The sequence below is a fragment of the Aulonocara sp. 'chitande type north' Nkhata Bay genome, linkage group LG1 (genome assembly GCF_057382095.1).
Source record: "Aulonocara sp. 'chitande type north' Nkhata Bay isolate Kocher_YH1m ecotype deep benthic linkage group LG1, A_spYH_male_GT1.1, whole genome shotgun sequence".
NCBI lineage: Eukaryota > Metazoa > Chordata > Actinopteri > Cichliformes > Cichlidae > Aulonocara > Aulonocara sp. 'chitande type north' Nkhata Bay.
The window spans coordinates 26303699-26329091 of NC_141344.1; positions in this window are offsets into that span (position 1 = coordinate 26303699).

The window sequence follows — 25393 nt, forward strand, 5'->3', positions numbered from 1 at the left end:
ATGCATGTTATTCTACAGGGAGTGCAGAATTATTAGGCAAATGAGTATTTTGTCCACATCATCCTCTTCATGCATGTTGTCTTACTCCAAGCTGTATAGGGAGTGCAGAATTATTAGGCAAGTTGTATTTTTGAAGAATAATTTTATTATTGAACAACAACCATGTTCTCAATGAACCCAAAAAACTCATTAATATCAAAGCTGAATGTTTTTGGAAGTAGTTTTTAGTTTGTTTTTAGTTTTAGCTATTTTAGGGGGATATCTGTGTGTGCAGGTGACTATTACTGTGCATAATTATTAGACAACTTAACAAAAAACAAATATATACCCATTTCAATTATTTATTTTTACCAGTGAAACCAATATAACATCTCCACATTCACAAATATACATTTCTGACATTCAAAAACAAAAGAAAAACAAATCAGCGACCAATATAGCCACCTTTCTTTGCAAGGACACTCAAAAGCCTGCCATCCATGGATTCTGTCAGTGTTTTGATCTGTTCACCATCAACATTGCGTGCAGCAGCAACCACAGCCTCCCAGACACTGTTCAGAGAAGTGTACTGTTTTCCCTCCTTGTAAATCTCACATTTGATGATGGACCACAGGTTCTCAATGGGGTTCAGATCAGGTGAACAAGGAGGCCATGTCATTAGTTTTTCTTCTTTTATACCCTTTCTTGCCAGCCACGCTGTGGAGTACTTGGACGCGTGTGATGGAGCATTGTCCTGCATGAAAATCATGTTTTTCTTGAAGGATGCAGACTTCTTCCTGTACCACTGCTTGAAGAAGGTGTCTTCCAGAAACTGGCAGTAGGACTGGGAGTTGAGCTTGACTCCATCCTCAACCCGAAAAGGCCCCAAAAGCTCATCTTTGATGATACCAGCCCAAACCAGTACTCCACCTCCACCTTGCTGGCGTCTGAGTCGGACTGGAGCTCTCTGCTCTTTACCAATCCAGCCACGGGCCCATCCATCTGGCCCATCAAGACTCACTCTCATTTCATCAGTCCATAAAACCTTAGAAAAACCAGTCTTGAGATATTTCTTGGCCCAGTCTTGACGTTTCAGCTTGTGTGTCTTGTTCAGTGGTGGTGTGTGTTACATACTACCAGTTAAGTTGACATTAAACTTGAGGGTATAGTTTTCCTTTGGTGATTAAAAAAGTTGACTCACTGGACTGAGAGGCTTATCTTGTTACTGAGAAGTCTCAAGGTTAATTCTATTCCCAGTTTTTATTTAATGTAGAGATCCTTTTGTTTCTACCATGGCCCTTTACTCATTTCACATAGCAAGCCTGGGGTGACACTTTCCACCTGACAAGGCCGTATTCAACATGTACACCATGGCCATCTGCGCTCAGTGGGAACAGACAATCAATCATTTCTTGTGGAAAGGTGAACGATGTCAAATTCCATGAAGTGACCTAGTCTGCAAAAAAGCATCAGCATCTCCCTTAAATTATTTGTACCTGTTGATTGATAATTCAACATATCTGCCATGGAAAAAGGTGTTTAGAATTAGAAGATTTTTCTTTAATTTTTCCAAAGACATTTTATGAGGATAAGCAAGAAATTTGCAATGCATTGGAGTGTTCCCATTCTCTCTAACATCCAGCATGATTTCTACCAGCTTCCACTGGCTGAGACAGAGGTGAAGGATAGGCTTTTTGTCACTTCTCAAGCTTCCACTGATTCAAGAAGAGCAGCTAATTGGACTGTAGCATATAGGAAAAAAAAACAAATAAGCAAAAAACAGGAGAGGACATGTCCAGTGTTGCCAACTTAGCGACTTAGTCGCTATATTTAGCGAGTTTTCAGACCCCTTAGCGACTTTTAGAAAAAAAGTCGCTAAAAAAAAGATGTGAAAGCGCGTATTGCTTTTACTCTCAACAAGCAGCGGCTGCTGTAACACAGTCAGTTCTTCTTTTACTCTTATTTCGGGTCACTTTTGCCGGTCCAAGCCCGGGTAAAGGAGCAGGGTTGGAATTGTGACATTAAAAAAAAAAAACAATAACTGCTAAAAGAAATTTAATTGGTAGTTCTAAATAAACTCTAAATACATTTAGGACGTTTTTTATTCACTTTATGTCTCTTCCACGATGTTATTTCTCTCTCCAACAACATAAGTTACAATTAGATTAGCATGACCAATTATGCAAATTAGGCGATGACGTCACGGTGGCACGGTGGTTAGCACTGTTGCCGCACAGCAAGAAGGTCCTGAGTTCAATTCCAACATCAGGCCGGGGTCTTTCTGTGTGGAGTTTGCATGTTCCCCCCGTGTTTGCATGGGTTCCCTCCGGGTACTCCGGCTTCCTCCCACCGTCCAAAGACATGCATCTTGTGGGGATAGGTTAATTGGAAAATCCTAATTGCCACTAGGTGTGAATGTGTGAATGAATGTGAGTGCGAATGGTTGTCTGTCCCTGTGTGTTGGCCCTGCGACAGACTGGCGACCTGTCCAGGGTGTACCCTGCCTCTCGCCCTATGACAGCTGGGATAGGCTCCAGCGCCCCCCGCGACCCTGAAAAAGGAGAAGCGGAAGCGAATGGATGGATGGATGGATGGAAGGCGATGACATCATTTAGCGACTTCTAGCGACTTTTAGGACAGCCAATAGCGATTTTCCTTACTGAGGAGTTGGCAACACTGGACATGTCCCCAGATGAGCTCTTGCTCTGTAGGATGTAACAAAACACTTTATCATATATAGATGAAATACATATTAATATAACCAAGCATGAGTGAGAGCATAGTGAAATATGAAAACACTACTGAAGGAGAAAACATAATCAAAAATGCAAAAATTAAATAATAATGTATTTTATTTTATTTTAAATTACACGCATATTATTAGCGATTTAGATACACTGCTCAAAAATTATGTTTTTAAATGAAAGATTATTGAATTTACAAAAGAAGAGAAAACACTTCTTGATCAGAGTATAGTATCAACTGACTTAAACTGCTGGGATATTGCTCTGGACAGATCTAATTAAATTAACTAGCGGATGATACCGTGGAGACAAAGACTATCACAACGTTTCCCAACCAGAAGCCGTGGGTGGATAAAACCATCCGCGACGCTCTGAGATCCCGCACCGCTGCCTACAACACGGGACTCACGACGGGGGACATGGACCCGTACAAAGCCGCGTCATATAACGTGCGGAGGGCAGTGAAAGAGGCGAAGCAGCGCTACGGGAGGAAACTAGAGTCACAACTCCAACAGAGTGACTCTAGGAGCCTGTGGCGGGGACTAAGGACAATAACGGACTATAAAGCACCAACAACCGGTATGACGAACGCGGCCGTGACTCTGGCAGACGAGCTGAACACTTTCTATGCTCGCTTCGAGGCTGCAGCTAAGGTCTCCAACAATGCTAGTGTTAGCGGCGCTAACGGCTGCAGACAGGAAGATACTGCCAGCACCGGAAACGTGCTCGTCATCTCCGAGCATGAAGTAAGGAGAGCCTTCAAGAGAGTGAACACCAGGAAAGCAGCAGGACCAGACGGCATCCCAGGTCGTATCCTAAGAGACTGCGCATACCAGCTAGCTCCTGTGTTCACTGAGATATTCAACATCTCTTTATCTCAGTCGGTGATCCCCACATGCTTCAAAGAGTCCATCATTGTTCCTGTCCCGAAGAAACCCCACCCTGCTTCTCTCAATGACTATCGCCCTGTAGCCCTCACCTCAGTAGTGATGAAGTGCTTTGAACGCCTGGTCAGAGACTTCATCATTTCTTCACTACCAGACACACTGGACCCACTACAGTTCGCTTACCGTCCAAATCGTTCCACAGACGATGCCATCTCTCATCTCCTCCACACATCACTCACTCACTTGGACACTAGAAGGGGGAATTATGTTAAAATGCTCTTCATAGACTACAGCTCTGCATTTAATACCATAATTCCCTCCACACTCACCACCAAGCTGGAGCATCTGGGACTCAGCTCATCTATGTGTCAGTGGATCTCCAACTTCCTAACTGGCAGACCACAGGCAGTAAGGATGGGCGGACATGTCTCAGCCTCCACCACTCTCAGCACTGGAGCCCCCCGGGGTGTGTTCTGAGCCCCCTGCTGTACTCTTTGTACACATATGACTGTGTGGCCACTACCAGCTCCACCACCATCATCAAGTTTGCTGACGACACCGTCGTGGTGGGCCTGATCTCTGATAACAACGACACGGCCTACCTGAAGGAGATTAGGAATCTGGAGAACTGGTGCCAGAGGAACAACCTCCTTCTAAACGTCAGTAAGACAAAGGAGCTGATAGTGGACTTCAGCACTAAGCAGGAGAGGAACTACCAGACCCCTGTCATCAACGAGTGCCCAGTGGAGAGAGTGGACAGCTTCAAATACCTCGGAGTTCACATCACGCAGGACCTGTCATGGTCCTGTCACATCAACACCGTGGTGAAAAAGGCCCGACAGCGTCTCTACCACCTCAGACGCTTGAGAGACTTCCAACTGCCCTCCAAGGTGCTCAGGAACTTTTACTCGTGCACCACAGAGAGCATCCTGGCGGGAAACATCTTAACCTGGTTCGGGAACAGCACCATGCAGGACAGACGAGCTCTACAGAGGGTTGTGCGGTCAGCGCACCATCCGCTCCGAGCTCCCTGACCTGCACTCAATCTACAGCAGGCGGTGCTGGACCAAGGCCAGGAAGATCGTGAAGGACCTCAGCCATCCCAACAACAGACTGTTCTCTCTGTTGAGGTCAGGAAAGCGATTCCGCTCCCTGAAGACCAACACAGAGAGACTGAGGAGGAGCTTCTTCCCGCAGGCGATACGGTCTCTCAATCACACCACCACACAGTACTGACCCACACATACAGTTCTTACACACACACTGGACTTTCTGGACTTTGGTTTTGCACAACACTGGTCACTATATTCTTCATTTCCGGTTAATACTTGTACAGCTGCTGTTATTGTGTATATATTTATTTATATTTAGATTTCTTCATACATTCTTATATAGTTCTATATTGTGTATTGTGTATTTTGTTGTACAGTTATTTTATTTCCAACTTTAATTTATATATTTATCTTTATCTTATTCTTCCCAGTTAAATTTACCCTTCATTCTAATTTGTGTTGTACAGTTATTTCATTTTTAACCTTAATTTATATTTTATTCCTTCCTAGTTAAATTTACCCTTTTTAATTTTTCATATTTATTTCCTATCTTATTCATAGCCTTTTCCTTTTTTTGTTTTCTTTAGGTCACGAGCAGTTGTCCAAGCATTTCACTACATATCGTACTGTGTATGACTGTGTACGTGACAAATAAAATTTGAATTTTAAATTAAATTAAAATGAATATCATTTTTATGAGACACTGTCAGTGTGCTGTTATATAACTCAGGTATTTTTTTTTAAGGTCTGACTTGTGGCATTGATGCCCATTGCTTTGCTGTTGGATGTGTAATGTCAGATCCCTTGTATCTGACATTTGATTGTTGCTATGGAATGATCCTGGTCGTTATTGTTATTAAAACAATAACAAATCCAAATTCAAGCACTGCTGCATTGTGGATTTTTCTGCATTCTTCTGTCACTGAGGATTCCAAACCTGCACTCAGTCTCCTCATTACATTGGTACTAAACAGACACAACATTTGAGCTCTTGCAAACTTTACTCAAAAACTGCGGCTAGTCTGCGACTGACAGCAAGCACAGAAACTTCAAACAAGTCACTGAAGTAAGGACTGAAAGATTTATTTTTAAACAATAATGATTAAGACCTTTTCCAAAAAGGTTGTTTTACCTCGATTGCCAGCTGTTAGTGTTTTTATCTTCATTTCTTTCATATTTATCCACCTAAACAATGCTTTAATGATACAGTTTGATATGAATTTATCACACTGACTTGAAAAATGTATGACAACTGTCCTGTAATGTTACAGAGAAACCAAATCCTGCGTGGATCTTTGCCTTGACTGATGCCTAAAATGTCTGGAGCTGGAGTTACCCTTTACCGCGTCCATTTCTAAAGATTAAATCATGTGAATTCTTAAAGAAAAATACAATACTACTACTACTAATAAAAATAATAAACTTTCTTTTCTTTCTTTCTTTCTTTTTTTTTTTTTTTAGGAAAATCCACATCTTAAGACATTTGACTCACACTCAAACTCACATGTCAGCACTGACAGGTATGTTTGCTATTCAATTAAAAAAAAAAAAAAAAGTGGTGATTTTTCTTGTTTTGAGTGCAGGAAGGACTGCTTCCACGATGTGGGGATCTTACTGCCACCACCAAGGGAATACTACTGTGTAGTGATGGGTCGGTCGCGAACGAAATGGCTCTTAGAGCCGAATCTTTGACGTGAACGACGCGAGCCGGCTCCTTATCGCGAGCGGTGTTTTTTTTTTTTCTCTCACCTTCTCTCTCTCGCACTTTTTTTCTGCTTCACTCAGCATGCGAGCCTTGTCCTTTACGCTGGGAAGAGGGGGGAGGGGCGGTAGCAGTAGCACAGGAACAGAGCCGGAGGGAGAGAGAGAGAAAGAGAGCCAGGGACACCAACATCACATTAGAAAGGTGTAGTAATCATCCACAACTATTTTCAGTTGCAGATGATAAAGGATTCAGAAAGTTTATTCATGCAGGTCCATATGACAGAGAATATGCATGTTCTTTTTGTTTTTATATTATAATTTATATTTAATTGTGTTGTGGTTTGCAGTGTTTTGTGTTGTTTCACTTTAAATTTATAAAAGGAAAAAGCTGAAAATTTAAATAGTTAAAAGTTGAAATGTGAATAGTTGATTTTTGTATTATATGGTTTATTTATTACATTTTATGTGGAGTGAATAAATAAAAGTATATTTACGGTGGCCCCTACAGACAAAGCACATACAAACTTCAAATCACGTACGAACCCTGAAGCATGTACAAACTCCAAAACACGTAAAAACACATAAAAACTCCAAAACACGTACAAACCCTGAAGCACGTACAAACTCCAAAACACATAAAAACTCCAAAACACGTACAAACCCTGAAGCACGTACAAACTCCAAAACATGTAAAAACTCCAAAACACGTAAAAACTCAGAAGCACATAAAAACTCAAAACACCTACAAAAGACAACAGAAGTGCTCCAGGATGCTAGGGGCAGTGTTGAACTTTTGTTGCCTAGTGGCTACACAAGCCAGGCAAGTACCAACGATCGGATTTGGTGTGTGGTAATAACAGGTAAATGAACATTATTTTTTTTTTATTATTTGACTATATATGAATGCTTGTGTATAAATACACAAACAATACACATATGCTTTCATGCTTTCAATTGTGTAATTTAAGTGATCTAGTAGCTCTGTTTTGGAAGTTCGTTCATGCTAGAAATGTGTTTTGGAGTTTGTATGTGCTTTTTGGAGTTTGTACGTGTTTTGTCTCTAGGGGCCACCGCATATATTTATATATAAACATATATAAATAAAACCACTTTTTTTTTACATTAGTAATTCCTTTTGTGCATAATTTTATATTATTGTTAATAATAAATTAATTAAAGCAACAAAACAACCTGGAGAGCCGGTTCTCTAAAAGGAGCCGGAAATCCCATCACTACTACTGTGTGTCCTTTGTGTCCAAAGATTTTTTGGAACCAGAGAGCAAAACGTCAGGTGACCTGAATGTTTCTTTGCAACACGAGATCCGTTTGGCTCAAAGTCTGCCTCCTCCAAAGACAAAGGACAAGCACCCAGACTCATCAAATGAAGACCGTTGTGCTCTGGACGATGAAGTTCCCTTTTTCATGTTTAGACCTATCAGGGAACCTGTATGTGAGGTCCTAAGTCCTCCACCTGCTGATGCCTGGTTTCAGTCAAAGGACACTCATATGGTCATGCATCCAGATTTTAAAAATGACTGTTCTTCCCTGGATGATGAAGTGGCCTTTTTCATATCTCCTTGTGATGTTCTTCTGCCTCCAAGACCTCCACCCATTGCAGAGTTTGGTCACTGTAGAAAGCACAAATATTCAAGTGTTTCTTCTGTGGATGATGAAGAGGAACATTTGATGCCTAAACGCATTAGACTGATGACTTGTGATGTTCCACTGCCTCCAAGTCCTCCACTTACTGAAAAGAAGTGCCTTGCTTCCGTAAAACATGAGATGTCTGATTTGATGCCTCTAAGCCTCCTGGAATATATCCCACTATCTCCAAGTCCTCCACCTGCTGAAAACAAGTATGTTTTCTTTCCTTGTCCTGATGATAAGAGGTCTGATTTGATGCCTCTCAGCCTCCTGGAATACATCCCACTGTCTCCAAGTCCTCCACCTCCTGAGACAAAGTGCCTTGCTTCCCTAAAACATGAGATGTCTGATTTGATGCATCTCAGCTTCCCGGAATATATCCCACTGTCTCCAAGTCCTCCACTTGCTGATGCCTGGTTTCAGTCAAAGGACACTGATAAGGTCACATATCCCGATTTTAAAAATGACTGTTCTTCCCTGGATGATGAAGTGGCCTTTTTCATGTCTCCTTGTGATGTTCCTCTGCCTCCAAGACCTCCACCCACTGCAGAGTTAGGTCACTGTAGAAAGCACAGATATTCAAGTGTTTCTTTTGTGGATGATGAATATATTCCACGATCTCCAAGTCCTCCACCTGCTGAAAACAAGTATGTTTTCTTTCCCTATCCTGATGATAAGAGGTCTGATTTGATGCCTCCCGAAATATATTCCACTGTCTCCAAGTCCACCTATTGGGATTTCTAGTAACTACAGGAAACACCTAAATTCAGCATTCACAGAAAGGCCTCACAGTGTAACTAGTGATGGGTCGTTCGCGAACGAAATGGCTCTTAGAGCCAGCTCTTTGACGTGAACGACGCGAGCCGGCTCCTTATCGCGAGCCGTCACGTGGGGTTTTTTTTCTTTCTCTCACCCTCTCTCTCTCTCGCACTTTTTTTCCGCTTCACTCTGCACGTGAGCCTTGTGCTTTATGCTGGGCAGAGGGGGGAGGGGCGGTAGTTATACTCAGTAGCACAGGAACAGAGCCAGAGGGAGAGAGAGAGAGAGCCAGGGACAACAACATCACATTAGAAAGGTATAGTAATCATCCACAACTATTTTCGGTTCAGATGATAAAGGATTCAGAAAGTTTATTCATGCGGGCCCATATGACAGAGAATATACATCTTCTTTATGTTTTCATTTTTTTTCCTTTCTTTATTCAAATCAGGCAACAAAGTATATATCTCATTTACATTGACATAGTTTTTTTTTTCTTTTTTACCCCTTTTCCCTTCCCCTCCCCTCTTTTTCCCCTTCCCTTCCTTCCTCTCCCCATCCTTTTTACATAAAATATAATTACCATTATATAAACAATCATATCTATGTCTATACATACACATTTATTATCCTAAATAAGTATACTCAAAGGAGGGAGAGAGGGAAAAACAAACAAAAAAACAAACAAACAAACCAAAATAAACGGAACCCCCCCCCCAAAAAAAAAAAAATGTTTTCATATTTTAATTTATATTTAATTGTGTTGTGGTTTGCAGTGTTTTGTGTTGTTTTCACTTTAAATTTGTAAAAGGAAAAAGCTGAAAATTTAAATAGTTAAAAGTTGAAATGTGAATAGTTGATTTTTGTATTATATGATTTATTTATTACATTTTATGTGGAGTGAATAAATAAAAGTATATTTATGGTGGCCCCTAGAGACGAAGCACATATAAACTTCAAATCACGTACGAACTCTGAAGCATGTACAAACTCCAAAACACGTAAAAACACGTACAAACTCCAAAACACGTAAAAACTCCAAAACACATACAAAAGACAACAGAAGTGCTCCAGGATGCTGGGCGCAGTGTTGAGCTTTTGTTATCTTGTGGCTACACAAGCCAGCAAGTACCAGCGACCGGATTTGATGTGTGGTAGTAACAGGTAAATGAACTTTTTTAAAAATTATTTGAATATGTATGAGTGCTTGTGTATGAATACACAAACAATACATACAGTACATGCTTTCAATTGTGTAATTTAAGTGATCTAGTAGCTTTGCTTTGGAAGTTCAGTTCATGCTAGAAATGTGTTTTGGAGTTTGTACGTGTTTTGTCTCTAGGTGCCACCGCATATATATATATATATATATATATATATATATATATATATATATATATATAAACATATATAAACATATATAAATAAAACCGCTTTTTTTACGTTAGTAATTCCTTTTGTGCATAATTTTATATTATTGTTAATAATAAATTAATTAAAGCAACAAAACAATCTGAAGAGCCAGTTTGGAGCCGAAAGAGCCGGCTCTTTTTAGTGAGCCGAACCGAAAGAGCCGGATCTCTAAAAAGAGCCGGAAATCCCATCACTAAGTGTAACTGCTCATGAGGTTTCACCACACCCACCTGATGAAATTCCACACCTTCCAGAGAAGAGATACTTCCATTTATCTACTGTTGCTTTTCCTTGTTTCGATGTTTAAAGATTTTGAAGATCCATTCACATTATTATTAAATATTCGTATTCTCAGTAGAGTATATAGCTAGATCTGAACAAGGAATAAGTTAAATTCTACCAGATACTCATTAACAAGTTACCTGAACATAAACCATTTAAATAAAGCAGGAATTAGTGGAGTGCACAGATGGGACAAAATTGCTATATACACTCAAAAAAGGTATAACTATTTAAACAAACAAACAAAAAAAAAAATCATAAAAATAATTCCCATGTCATTAAATTGTTTTATTTTAGCATTATGGAATTCTGTTATTCCAACTTAATGTACTCAAGTTGGACCAACTTGATTAATGATTAATGAATCAACTTATTTACTGCATTTGAATCCAATATAATTTAATAGTGTTGATCCAACTTAAAGGAAGCATACATAAAATGCAAGTGCAAGAAAAACAGTAGTGGAGATAGTGGTAACTTAACCTGTTTAAACCATTGGTTAAACACAATGAATGGCTGAATCGGGTGATTTTCTGATTATTTATACAACTACTTTGAAGGTCAAACAGTTGCACTTTCAAAAAAACAAAAAGCACCAATTTTGTTTTTCTGAAAATGTAAAAAAGGGGGAGCACAAGAACAACAGAAGCTGCGGGACCCTCCCAGAGCCAAAGGAGATGAGTCGAAGGGTGACTCGTGCTCCTGGGCACGGATAGCCTCCTGCCTTTCTCTTGCCTTGAGGAAGGCAGAAACTGTGGGTCGCTGATACCACACGGAGTCCGCTGGTCGCGTCATACTGTCACGGTCTGCGGGACAGACCGAGTGGAGTGAGTGAGGTGGACCCAGGTGCAGACACAGATGAGGAACCAAAACTGAGCTTAACGAAAGCGAAACTTTATTTTGGGCCTGACACTCACAGACAAGAAGCAAGGAAAAATGAGGGAAAATCTAAACTTAAACTGGGAAACTATAACTAAGACTTTCACTATGACTTGACAATGAAAACTATGACGGGATGTGGGATAGGTAGCACAGACAACGCAACAATAAACAAAGGGAGATGGAAGACATGAGGTGATCAGGAGAAATGAAGACACATGAGGACACAGCTGACTCGAATGAAACATAATGACAACACAGGAGAGAGTTAACACTGGACACACAAGACATGGACCTTCAAAGTAAAACAGGAAACATGACAGGCACACCTAGACACTAAAGTAAACCTAACAAACAAAACTAATTAGAATAACAACTTAGGATTATAATGTTCAGAACAGGACAACTAAAGACTCAGAAAATAAAACATAAAACACCAAAATACAAGAAACTGAAAATGCTGGGTCAAAATGACCCAGAACCATCACTCTTACCTTTTCAAGATGACCGTGAAGCAAACCACGTGTGTGCTTTTTTGCCTCCTGTGGTATAAAATCTAAATCTTGTGATATCGTGAGTCTATCGGCCTTTAAGGCAATTAACCACTCTTGTTAGATTGTAAAATGTCATATCAACAAGAATAAATTTAAGAGGTGCTAAGTTGGTGAATTTCATGCAGGTCGTATATGATTTTAATATGTTCACCTTAGAAACATAAATTTATTTTGTTCAAATTACATGTTTTGAGTCTTAAAAATGCAATAACCACCCTGTTTCTAGGCAGTGCAGCAGTTCTCTTTTACTTTTAGCACAAGTTCTAAAAGTACACATTTGTATTTAAACTTGTTTAATTTCATGTACAGGAGCTACTGTACATGCATAAACATTTATATTCTGGCCACATGGTGACGATGACTGTTTACCACAAGCCTCGGTGCTCCAAATGCTCCACATATGCATTTTATTTGTGTTTTGTTATAAATAGATATAGTTTTTTAAATAAAGAAAGCAAATATTAAAATGTTTTCATACTCTTTTCAGTGCTAGAAAGCAGTTTGTTCAAAGTGCTTAAAGTATATGCTTTCAAAGGTACAAGGCTTATGTCTGCCTTGTATTTACTAAACAATGAATTGTGAAAGTGCTTCAAAAATAAAATAAAACTCTCATGTGCCCCTGTGCTCAAATTATACAGCACATACAGGCCAACAAGAACCTAAATGAGACAATTTGAGGTTAAAAAGAAAAAGATTAAGTCAAATATTTTGGGTAAGTTTAATGTAGCAGTTTATAGTGTTGTAGCTAGCTAGTCTGGGTTTGTGAACTGGGCAGTCCTTATCATTTGGTCCCAATGGATAATAGGTTCATGGATATACAACAATAACCTTATAATATGCCATTTTAATATACTGAATGTTATTGATACTCTAAGATGTAATATTTCCTATTATATTTTCAATAGCCATCCAAAAATTGGGTGTAAAATATAGTGGAAAAGAAAAAGGAAAATGTAGTTGAAGTAAGTGTCGGAAGTTCAAAGAAAGATGGTATTATTATTTCTACTTGGATGTCCTGGTGTGAATTTGCCAGAGACATTTGTCTGAAGTAATAGCTTTGTCAGTTATGTCATTGACTCACCGTGGGAGACAGTCAAGGAGGGATTACATTTTTGGGCACTCTATCATTACAATTCGAGAACTGCTGACTTTGATATTAGCTCCCAATAGGGAGCAATGCTTCCAAACCCTCCCACAGAGCTTACTGTGAATATTTCACAAAACAAGGATGAGATATAAACAATTATTTGGTGTTTGAGTGAAAAAAAAAACATGTTGTAATGTCAAGGTTTCAAACAAGAGAAACTTGTTTTGTTCCCCTCTCTCACCTACATGCTTTAAATGATTCATCCCCTGTTGAGCCACGGTACTCCAGACAGTGTCTCATTGTGATAGTCGCTCTGTGCATCTTCAGTTATCTAAGGCAAATGGCTCCATTCTGACTACAAAAAGATTTCTTTTATTTTATTGTTTGTTTGTTTTTTTAACTGAATTTGTCAAAGCTGCGATTCATAAAAGCAGATGGAGGTCAAATATTATTTGAAGCCATTTTCAAAGATTACAATAGCTGTACATGTATCCTTTGCCACAATGGGTGGAGCACAGAAATGTGTTTGCATGGCTTAATATTGCTCTTTCTGCCCTATTTTTAGGTTGTATTTTGATATTTTGCAACCTGTTTTGTTATGTTTATACATATTCCCAGTGGGCTCTATTAAAATACCAACATCAAAATCCATATATCCATCTCCTACTGACCACACTTAGCTGTGCTCTCTGCTCAAACTGTTTGATCTTTGTTGCTAAATCCCAAACTGTGAAGGTCTTTAATAGCAGATTGTTAAAAGCTGCCGAAAACCTCATCTCAAAGTCCTCATGTTTGACCCCCATTTTCCATTAGAAAAATCTTAAAAATGTCTATTCCAATCTAAAATTAATTTAAAAAATGTTTAGTTTTATTGAACCTCATTAAATCTTAGATGCATTGCAGACATTGCAGCGCATGTCTTAATGTTTTGTGTTGATTGAGAAAAATTCAGTACTAAGGGGTTGAAATGATCTTTTACCAGTGTACTTGCAGTCGTTAACATAAACAGGGTTAATAAAGCACGTTTTCTTATTTTACTGCACAAATTCTTTTACAGATTATCTTATTCTTCGTGATCTGCAAATAATAAAAATGAACTGAACTGAATTGCATTGAATTACAGTTACTGGAAACTCAGTACTCTTTTGCTCTTTCTTTTATTTTTATTTTTTTTGTGTTTCTAAATAACTCAAGGTAATTTAGTATTTAGTATTTATTTATTTATTGTCATTGTCAAGAACAATGAAATTGCGTTTGGGGCTTCCATACAACCCCAAAAAAAGAAGAAAATAATAAATACCCCTTAAAACCCAAGTGTACATATTTAACCCAGTGTGACTCCAATGCAATAAGACAATCCTTAGCAATAATGTTCGTAGAAATTCAGACAAAGACCTGAGAAACATGACAAAATACAACAATGCAACCCATTCAATATTATTGTACTGTGAGATATGATATCAGATATGATAGTTATCTATTTAAGAAAGAGGGGGGGGGGGGGGGCAGGAGGGGGAAGAGAATAAAGATATGATGCACCAATGCAGACCAGTTCATTGCTATTAAGAAGTTGGATATGGTTATTGTCCGTGAGAGGGGGCAGAGAGTTCAGGAGCCTCACAGCCTGTGGATACAGGCTGTTGGCCAGTCTGGATGTTCTGGCCTGTATAGACCTGTACCTTCTCCCTGAGGGCAGCAGATGGAAAAGGTGGCGCGCAGGGTGATGTTGGTCCCGCAGGATACTGTGCACCCTCCTCAGACAGCGAGTGGGGAAGATATTACTGATCTCCCCATACAGAAAAGAAATAGTAAAAACTTATATGAGATTACTCATGAAAGTGGCCGCTTTCATGAGTAAATCATATAAGGCTTATATGATTTACTCATGAAAGTGGCCACTTTCGCATTACTTTCATACATTGTTTTAGTAAGTATCCAAAACATACAAGTTTCATTATATAATTTTTCAAGGGATCTTATATCTGTTTTCACTCTTGTATGCTTTTCATACAAGTTTCACACAAGACAGATACAAACTTTATAAGATTTATATATATCTTTTCCATATGGGTCTGGCAGACTTGTTCCAATAATTCTGCCAGCTTCTTTCACCACCCGCTGGAGTGCTTGCTGATCGGCCTTGGTGCAGCTGGGGAACCACACTAGAAATCCATACGTCAGAACGCTGCTGATGGCACAGTTGTAGAAGTTCAACATCAGAGATCTGGGAATGTGTGCGCTCCACAGTCTCCTCAGGTAGTAGAGGCGCTGTTGGGCCTTCCGTACAACTGAGGCGATATGGTTGCCCCAGGACAGGTCCTCGGTCACATGAATTATGTGTGAATTATGTGTTTCCTTGTAATTTTTAAACTCCTGAAACGATGCAGCATTTTGAGAACAATGCTTATTTGCTGAATTCACCCAATAAAGGTGGGAATGGTTGTTTTTTTTACATTTAAGCTGCATAAGTCATTAAAAGGAAATCTAGCAGCTTTAGAGGTGCCAGGAATTTTCTACAGATTAAGCCAAAAGTGTTTGGGTGTAAGCTCTGGGATTCCTCTCCAAGATCTTGACTTTACCGTGCAGATATTGAGCTATGAAACTCTACAATAGTCCTAATTCAAATCTTTTAAATCTCACTTTTGTTTGTTTTTCATCCCCATTTTCCTTCTTCATACACTTAACTTTCCCTCAGGAATTTGTCTGTTTCTGTGTCATTGGATTTAGTGTTGATTTTTTTGTGTGCTTCTGTTCATTAGTGGTGGTTTTCTATTAATGGTTATAATCCGGTTCCTCTTTTATTCATTCTAGAGAAGCTGCTACTGCAGTGCATTTTATTTTAATGCATCACTAACAGCTACCTGCTGTTCGATAGCTATTTATAACAGTAAGCACAGAAGCTTTGTTGAAAAAGGTTAAGTTCAGGTTGCTTTGTGTGATATTAGCTAACACTGAAAAATGTGTGTTTGTCTGAAACTATTACTTTGTAAAGCAATGACAGTTTTTTTAACTGTTAAAAAGATCATTAATAATGCTTACAGGCAGGTCAGTGTAAATTTGTGAAATGTAAACATTATGTGGATAGTTATTTGTAATTTGAAACTGAAAAATTGTTACACAGCTGTTACAAAATGGAATAAATTTAACTGTTTCACTTGTTATTTGCTTTCAATAGGTGTATAGATTTGGACAATAAAACTGCTCGGTCAGGTGTGGTTTGAATTCAATTGCGACAAGCTAGGAGTGAGACCATCCTCACTATTTTTGCAACATGTTTCACACGATCAGTGCTAAAGGACACATTATGCATGTTTATGGCCAGTGACTTTCACTAAGCGGCAGTATTGCACAGACTGGAAATTTAGAATTTAGTAAATTTTTATATAACATATAGAACTACATACATGCTTTAGTACTGTAGAGGGAACAAAGCAACTGTAGAAGAAAACGTGGCTTGGGATGGTGAAATACCCATGTACTCAGAGGTGGGAGGTTTGAAAGTAACCAATCCCAGAGTGTTATTCATCTCTCCTTATTGCATTTCTGGCAGATGCAGCCCAGCATTCTCACATTTTTATCGATAACAGTTTATCGCGTGTAGCTATCTCAACTGTTTCGCTGAGTGTTTTCTGTTTTCTTCTTCTTAAAGCCCTAAAATGCTGACCAAAAGCATATTTAGGGTTTAAAACATAGGCATTTATAGACTATTTCTGACCACATCAAAGATTCATAGCTTTTCGAAATTTGCAAAAATCAAGTGTAACAAAATTTAATTGTAAAAGAACTTAAATGAACTTTATATTTACTTTACAATACCTTAATGGACATTAAAGTGCTATCATTTTAATGCAGTAGTCCATTTTCATGCATTTTGTTATTTAAAAAAACATATGCAGTTAACTAGTTAAATTGTTAAAGTTATATCGGATTGCTTTGTGACTCTCAGTGCATTGTTAGATGTAACAGAAAATTGTGGGTTTTTTAAGTTTTCATTTGGACGTGAGTGATATGTTCAGACAGTTTACTTGTTAGGTGTAGGAGTGTCAGTGTCATAATTTCCTTAAGAGGAAAAGTAATGTCTAAAGAATTCCTTTCTTTATCTGGTTTCCACAAAGAATATGACCTATACTATTTTTGATGTTGTTTCCCAGTTTCATCCAGAGAAGAATGTGAGTACATAGCTGTTGTGGCAGGCAATATTGAACTGACTCTAATGTGTCGGCTTGAAAATAAATCAAAGATGATAAAAAAAAAAACCCGCTTTTTACTCTTCAACAAGAGAAGAGGAAATATAACTGATGAGGCAAGATAGGAAATAATTTTTGTTGTTGTTTTTAGAATTTGTGCTAATTGATCTTTGATTATAATTATATTTACAAGTAGATTAGCTTACCTCACCTGTTTGGACTGGTGCTATTGTGTTCAGCTGTTGAAGATATTATCGTTAGCATTAATGTGGCAAAGAGATTTTTGGGCTGGTCTAGCTTCCAAATTTCCACTGCAGGAAAAACATGCAAGGAAATATCAATGTGCATCATTCGCTTCAAATTCTGGGTTCACTACTGGTAATAAGAGCTATGTCTTCAGCTTTACTAAAGCACCATACAGTGCTTGTTTTTTGTGGAAAACTCCCCCACAGTATCCAAACCAGAAGAAGGCACATCAGGGCATCTTCCATTTTTTTGCCCATTCATGAGGTTTTCCACCATTAATTCATTCCCAAGGGTCAGACTGCCAATGCAGAATTCCTCAAGTCACCTCGGGACATAACAGAACATTTGGTCCAACCAGCCACTTCCATTATGCCATCATGCCATGTTGTGCTCGCTCACAGCATACTGAAGAGGAGGTATTCGCTCACCGTCCATGTTACTTGAGAGATTTGGCTTCACAAAATGAAATTCAAGTTGTAGTTTTGTTACAATTAAGTGGTTTCTGCAAACATGCAAATGCAAGTGCTGTGAATGGGACACCCAAAGAGTAATCAAAACATAGCGGGCACAATGGAAGTGGCAAAGCAACTTCAAATGAATGGAATGCCAAAACTAGGTAAAATTTAAATCAGGCACAGTTTTTGCTTTTTTGTGGGGGAAAAAAATTACTAAACATTTTGTTTGCTCCTTGGATATCATTTGTTAAATATAAATGAACAACAACAGAAAGGCAACAAAAAATGCTCAAGGTATGGTGATTAGATTAGATATATCATTTCCTGCACAGAAAAAGGTGTTTTTAGGCACTCAGCTCAAGAAAACATGACTGCAGAACTATTGTGACTTAAGTGTAAAGGCATTTAGACTTTGAGTGCATTGCGAAAAAGCATGAAATTCCAGATTTTTCCAATGCAAACGTGTTGTGTGACGTATATACACACTGAAAATATTGTAGAGAAATTGTTTCAGGGAGCTGATTGACCCAGGAGGTATAATGTCGCACAAAACCTCATTACTGCATGACAGAGTCATGATATATAGGTTCATCAAAAAGTCCAAAGTGATCAAAATGTGAGAAAGAAGTTGTTTTTTTTTTTTAGTTTCTTGTGGTCGCTGGTAGGTGCTATAACAAAAGCAGCAGGTAGTACAGGTAGTAAAGCTGCAGCACTGGCTGTAGTGATTCCAGACATACTCTCAAAAATAATAGACGGTTTTGTTTATCGTATGGACATATGCCGTGCATGCAGAGAGGGATGCACTGAGCATTTCTAAACATTGTAAGTTTATATACTTTATAACTTTATACTCAAACTTGTATTTTAAAATTTAGTGCCAGTCTTTATGTCCATTACTAAAAAAAAACCCTATAGCCTTTTGATATTGGATTCTTTTTGATATACCCTGCATAAACTAATATACTGATCTTTTCCTGCCACATGCATTCACTTGGGTACCCTGAGTATACAGAACATTCTACATAATGCAGGCCACAGAGGACTTATCTAGACCTCAACTCCCATAGAAATAACCATTCCACAGATATATTTCCAGAATGTTGTTGCATCACATATATTGCCATATATCTGATACAGTAGCAGTTTATATGTCCATGTAACACAGTATGCGTCAATCTTACAAACTATATTTGTTCATATACTACTGCAAGCTAGTTGTAGTGAAATTCTTTATCATGCATTAGAGCAGATATCACTGTATATCCCATGTAAAATTACATGAACTACATTGTAGTTTACAGTCAGTGCTAAATGTAATGTAGAACCTGGACAGGAACTGTGTCAATTGAGGACAAAGGAGGTCGAGCTGGCAGTAGCTGCTGTGACTATTCATCAGACAAAAATAGCTCCTGGGATGTAGAGTGGTAGTAGCCGATGCTTAGATCAGCCATGTGTAGAGCTATAAATGGACTCTTTTACAGTGTTTCTTCACACAAGCAGAATTTTATTTTATAGAGTATATATGCAAATCCTCTGCTGCAGTATGTGTGTGTGTGTGTGTGTGTGTGCTGTTGCAGTGATACATGGTCAAGAACCAGCACTAATAGAAAGCATCACTGTACACTAATAGACAAATCTTAACAAATGTTCAAGAAGCAACATGTTTCTTAGTTTCGGCCACATATACACATTCAAACACATATTATAAATATTATTATTATTATGATTATTATTAGCTTCTTAATTAGTGTAGTGAGCCACAGGTGAATCATATCTTTGTGCGTCAACCACAAGTTAAAAGTTTTCTTCAAGTACAAGCTGCTATTTTATTCATGAGAATTTTCTCAAGAGCTATCTATAATGAATGCTGAAGCCATGGCCTTTTTGCTATGAGGTTTTGACATGAAAGAAGGCTACCTCAAAACCAGTGTAAGATTGATATAAAAAGACATCTGGAGTGCCTTCAAAGAAAACCCTGCATCCTATTTATTACATCTGTGCACACAGATTTACTTCCAACCTTGACTTCAAAGTTTACAGATTAACATTTGAGGGCACCTGGCAGGTTCAGGCTTGTTGAATTGTTACCATGACTAATTTAAAATTCACAATATATACAGTTTGCAATTTTTTCAATTTTATTTTCTATATATTTCTCCGACTGTAAGGTACGATTACATGAAGAATGGTGCAAATGGTTAGAATATACACTCATAATTACAAAAACAAATAAACTGGTAATAATAATAATCATAATAATATACAAATAAAAAAATATATAAATTAGAGAAATGTAATTGTGCGATGATTAATTCAAATCCGTTCCACAATCCGCTCACCGCTCATTAAAACATTTTGCAACAAGTTGTTTATTTACCACCACCTCAAGCTGGAGCAAGATATAATGAAGGTGAAGTGTAACCGCTTGTAAAGATCACTTCACATGCAGGGACAAAAAAACCCTCTTAGAGCTCTCTCTTTACAACATATTTTAATGTTTGATACAGAAAATCAATCAGAAGCAGGGTTTCAATATGGTCGCCTTTCATTCAGTCCTGCCCTGAGAATTGGGCAAGGGCAGGGTTTTCAGGAGAGTCATAGTTTTCTCTGTCTTCTCCACTAATGAGACAAATGAGCAGGCTCTGCTGCTGCTTGACCATGCATGCTTAAGTAGGTGGAACAAGAAGCTGAGCCTTTGAAAATGACAACATGTCTCCATTCCATATATTATTTTGGTCAATTCTTGCTAGTCAGTGATTCTCTGTAGTGTCAAAGGCATTTGTGTCAGCAGAGTGCAATGAGATCAAGGACTCAAACTGTGCTTACAAAATTGTGTCTATAGCCACACTTCAGTTAACCCCACTGTCATGTGCCCTTATTTAAACCAGTTTGAATAATACAGAGTATGCCCTGTAAGATGGTTAAGGTGTAGCACTGTAAATAGGATTTTCTCTATCTTTTTTATATTTGTCTTTTAATCTGACTTACTGCTAGTAAATCTACGTATATTTGTATTATTTAATGCTCATGTCATTTACATTCAGTGCCATCTTTTTATAATTGTGCATTTTGCCCTTTATGTAGTGAGGGGGAGAGCTATGTGTGGAGGTCAGGATTGTGAATAGCATATCTAATTTATATGTGGGAGGAACAATTTGCCGCTTGTATTGATTTGTATATGGACTACATTTCTCTTGTGCTTTTCTAGTCTTATGAAGCAGTCAAGGTGCTTTACACTATTCTATCACCAACTCACTCGCAAATGTGCTTTTCATACTTTACACCCAGCATACCTATCACACAGATACACAGTTGAGCAAACCACGAGCCTTTAACTGACTCTTTGTCTTGAGCTTGTCACTCTTAAATATACAGTTCATTTAAACTTTACTTTTATAAAGCAGATTCACAACAATAGCCTGAAAGTTATTTGTATTGTAAGGTAAATACAATACAGCATTAGACAGAAAATCCCAACAATCAAATGATCCTCTATGAGAAATCACTTGGCAATGGCGGGGAGAACAATCTCTCTCTTAACTGGAAGAGTTCGCTGGTAGAAGTAGGATCAGAGAGGGGCAGCCATCTGCTGAGACCAGATGAGAGGGTGGGAAGAGAAGAGGAAACAGGAGAGCATAGAGAGACAATGACAAAAACACAAACTACTAGATCCCGAAAAGTTGATTCTGCTTCCACTGAAAACACTATGTCCAGAGGAACAGAATCAACTGTTGGGATTTCCTTTCCTGGATGATAGAGCATGCATGAAGACACAAACTACTAGAGAGAGAATATTAAATATAATGACATGCAGTAGTGACATATAGATGCATGGGGGTGAAAAATGACAAAAAATGCTCAGTGGATCTTAGAAAGTCCTTCAACAAAGCTCAGGGTCACCCAATCCAGTCATAACGTTTCAAAGTTTCAATAATCTTAAATATTGAGTGGGTGCCTGTCTTCCAAATCCAAACTGGGAGCTGTTACACAGGAGGGGTCCTGATAACCTGAGGCTGGCTCTAGTTTTACTTTTGGAAACTCTAGGAACTACAAGTGAGCCTGCAGTTTTAGAGCAAAGTATTCTGTTGGGATAATGTGATACTAAGTTCTTTAAGATGTGATGAGATCTTATTTTTCAAGACTTTGTAAGGATACAGATTTTAAATTCAATTCTGCCAACATGGGGGAAATATGATCTCTCTTTTCTGGTAACTGCAGTGTTGGAGGTGAACTTAAAACCTTTCATGTGGGTTTTTGAAGAGCCTGATTGTTACGTGCCAAGAGATGTGGCTTTGCATTTGGTGTTATTTTTATCTTTAAGGTGTCAAGCCTCCACCTACTGGCCAGTTCAAAGTTGATTGGCATGTGTCTATTGGCTGGTCTGGGCACAGTTGGCCAATCACTCTCCGAGGATCACTACAAATGAGCAGCTCCCTGGGCAGCTGGTGGCTGCTGGCTTCTGCTTTATGACAAACATTTGCGAACAGGCTTCTTTGTATTGTGTGTGGTGGGAGGCTGGGCAGGTAAGCTGGGGTACCCTATACACTTGTTGCAGGTTTTTAAACTGTTAGTCACACTTGGTTATGCGGTTGATGCCACTCTTGTATGTTTTCACTGACCTTTTGTCAAGTAGCTAGGTAGGCCTTTTGTTTTGCATTTTTTGTTTCAGTTAGGCCCTGGAAGCTATTGACCTCTTTTTGTTTTATTAATTTCTTTGATGTGGATCAACCGCCCAGTCCTCCTCCCCCACCTTTTTTCTTTTGTTAAGTTTGACTATCAAGGCAAGCAACCAATAAATCCTGCCTGATTCTTAACTCTCTGTTGTCTTCCTCCTTCATTGATTGTGGTTGTCCAGTGTTGCTGTCTCCTTCCTACCTTTGCCTCCACCATGGTGGGGGGGATGTAACACTGACGATAAGAAATTACAAGACGTCCAGCCTAAAAAGTACTCTTTGAACTCATCAGAGAGAGAGAAACCGTCTCAGTACCCCACCTACTGTTCTACTTGCTGGGATAGGCTGCTGGGATAGGCTGCGTCCTGCACCCTCCACAACCATGATAAAGATAAGCGAAAGAGGATGGATGGCTACAATTTTTTTTTTTCCTATGAAATGAATGTCTTTACCACTTAGAACTTATATATATATATTAGGGGTGCAACGATATTCGTATCGATATTGAACCGTTCGATACAGTGCTTTCGGTTCGGTACGCATATGTATCGAACAATACAACATTTGTAATTTCTTTTATCAACTTTCCTTCTGACAATGCTGTCTGTGTTGAGCGCTCAGTGAATCTGCGTTCGACTACTCCGCCTAGGGTCGACAGTGCAGCCTAGGCGGAGTAGTCGAACGCAGATCCACTGAGCGCTCACAGACAGCATCGTCAGAAGGAAGAGCGCAGGGCAAGCTAGCGAGACAGAAGTTAAGCTCTCCTTACAACATGGACCTCCCCCACTCTCATTCAGATCTGGCGTTTGGAATTATTTTGGTTTTCATGTGACGTATGACCCTGAAGGTAAGCGAGTCATGGACTAAAGTAAAACAGTATGTTGGATGTGCCACGCAATGCTCAATTACATGGGTGGGAACTAGTGTGTTAGCGCAGTTAGCTCGTTAACGTGTTGGCCGTCTAGCCCCATGCACGGGGCGATCGGCGGTAGCTCGTTAATGGAGATTTGCCGTGTTGTGGCGTTAAGGTCATTTCAACGAGATTAACCTGAAAGCACTAGTGGGAACACAACGAATATGACTGCACATTTACGCCGACATCATCCTAGTGCAAAGACAAGTGGAAGCAGAAAAAAAAAAGCAAGCATGCTACTAACTTTAGCCGAGTCATTTAGACAGCTGTTAGCACATGATTCTCCTTATGCTGCTGAGAATATAGCCCAGAAGAAGCGGATAGTATAGCTTTTATTTTGGAAAGAGACATTTCTCTGTAATAAACTCTCTTTTCCAAAGATGAGTGATTCCTCAATCAGATACAGGGCTCGCAATATCGCTAGCCCGACGTCCTGGGGCTAGCGATTTTTTTTCAGACGGGCTACCCTGCCCGTCGAGCTATTGTAGGAAGGAAAAATATATGTCAATGCTTTTGCATTCTTTCGGAAATGTAGCTGGGTAATTATGTCATTGGCATCGGTGAGCCACTGTCAATATGTGACATATTGAAATCGCGTTTGAATTTGCGCTTGTTTTTTGCTTTCACTTTGCAATCGCGCGAACTGTGTATAGAGAGCGACAGCACTGATCTGTGAAATCTCCCGCAGCTTAAACATGTGAGAGGTTGATCGCGCAGAGAATCGCTGAGCTTATGTGAGTGCGTGTGTAAAAGCAGCAGGATTTATATTTGACTACGATGACCTGGATGACTGAGAACCTTCACAGACAGATATATATTTTAGTTCTGCTGAGCCAAATAAGACAGGTCAGGGTGAAGAAGTGACAGCCAAAGAAAAGCTTACCACAAAACGGAGAAGTTATGACAAATCAGACTATAAGGCAAAAAGAAAGTGCAGCTTTATGGTTTCATGGACAAAATTATTTCTGTGGCTGCAATATGACGAGCTAAATAACCAGGGCTGCACATAAGTGGTCCGCAGGTACGCATTCGCTGTCAAAATAAAAAACACGCACAAGGGTTAGGGTTAAATTTAAAAACTGTACTTTTGAGTTAAAATATATATTTATAATTTTAATAAATGACAAATTAAAAAGGCATGAACATTTTTTTGTATCAAAGAAATATCGAACCGTGACACCAAAGTATCGAACCGAACCGAACCGTGAATTTTGTGTATTGTTGCACCCCTTATATATATATATATATATATATATATATATATATACAGTGGGGCAAAAAAGTATTTAGTCAGCCACCGATTGTGCAAGTTCCCCCACTTAAAATGATGACAGAGGTCAGTAATTTGCACCAGAGGTACACTTCAACTGTGAGAGACAGAATGTGAAAAAAAAATCCATGAATCCACATGGTAGGATTTGTAAAGAATTTATTCGTAAATCAGGGTGGAAAATAAGTATTTGGTCAATAACAAAAATACAACTCAATACTTTGTAACATAACCTTTGTTGGCAATAACAGAGGTCAAACGTTTACTATAGGTCTTTACCAGGTTTGCACACACAGTAGCTGGTATTTTGGCCCATTCCTCCATGCAGATCTTCTCGAGAGCAGTGATGTTTTGGGGCTGTCGCCGAGCAACACGGACTTTCAACTCCCGCCACAGATTTTCTATGGGGTTGAGGTCTGGAGACTGGCTAGGCCACTCCAGGACTTTCAAATGCTTCTTACGGAGCCACTCCTTTGTTGCCCGGGCGATGTGTTTTGGATCATTGTCATGTTGGAAGACCCAGCCTCGTTTCATCTTCAAAGTTCTCACTGATGGAAGGAGGTTTTGGCTCAAAATCTCACGATACATGGCCCCATTCATTATGTCCTTAACACGGATCAGTCGTCCTGTCCCCTTGGCAGAAAAACAGCCCCATAGCATGATGT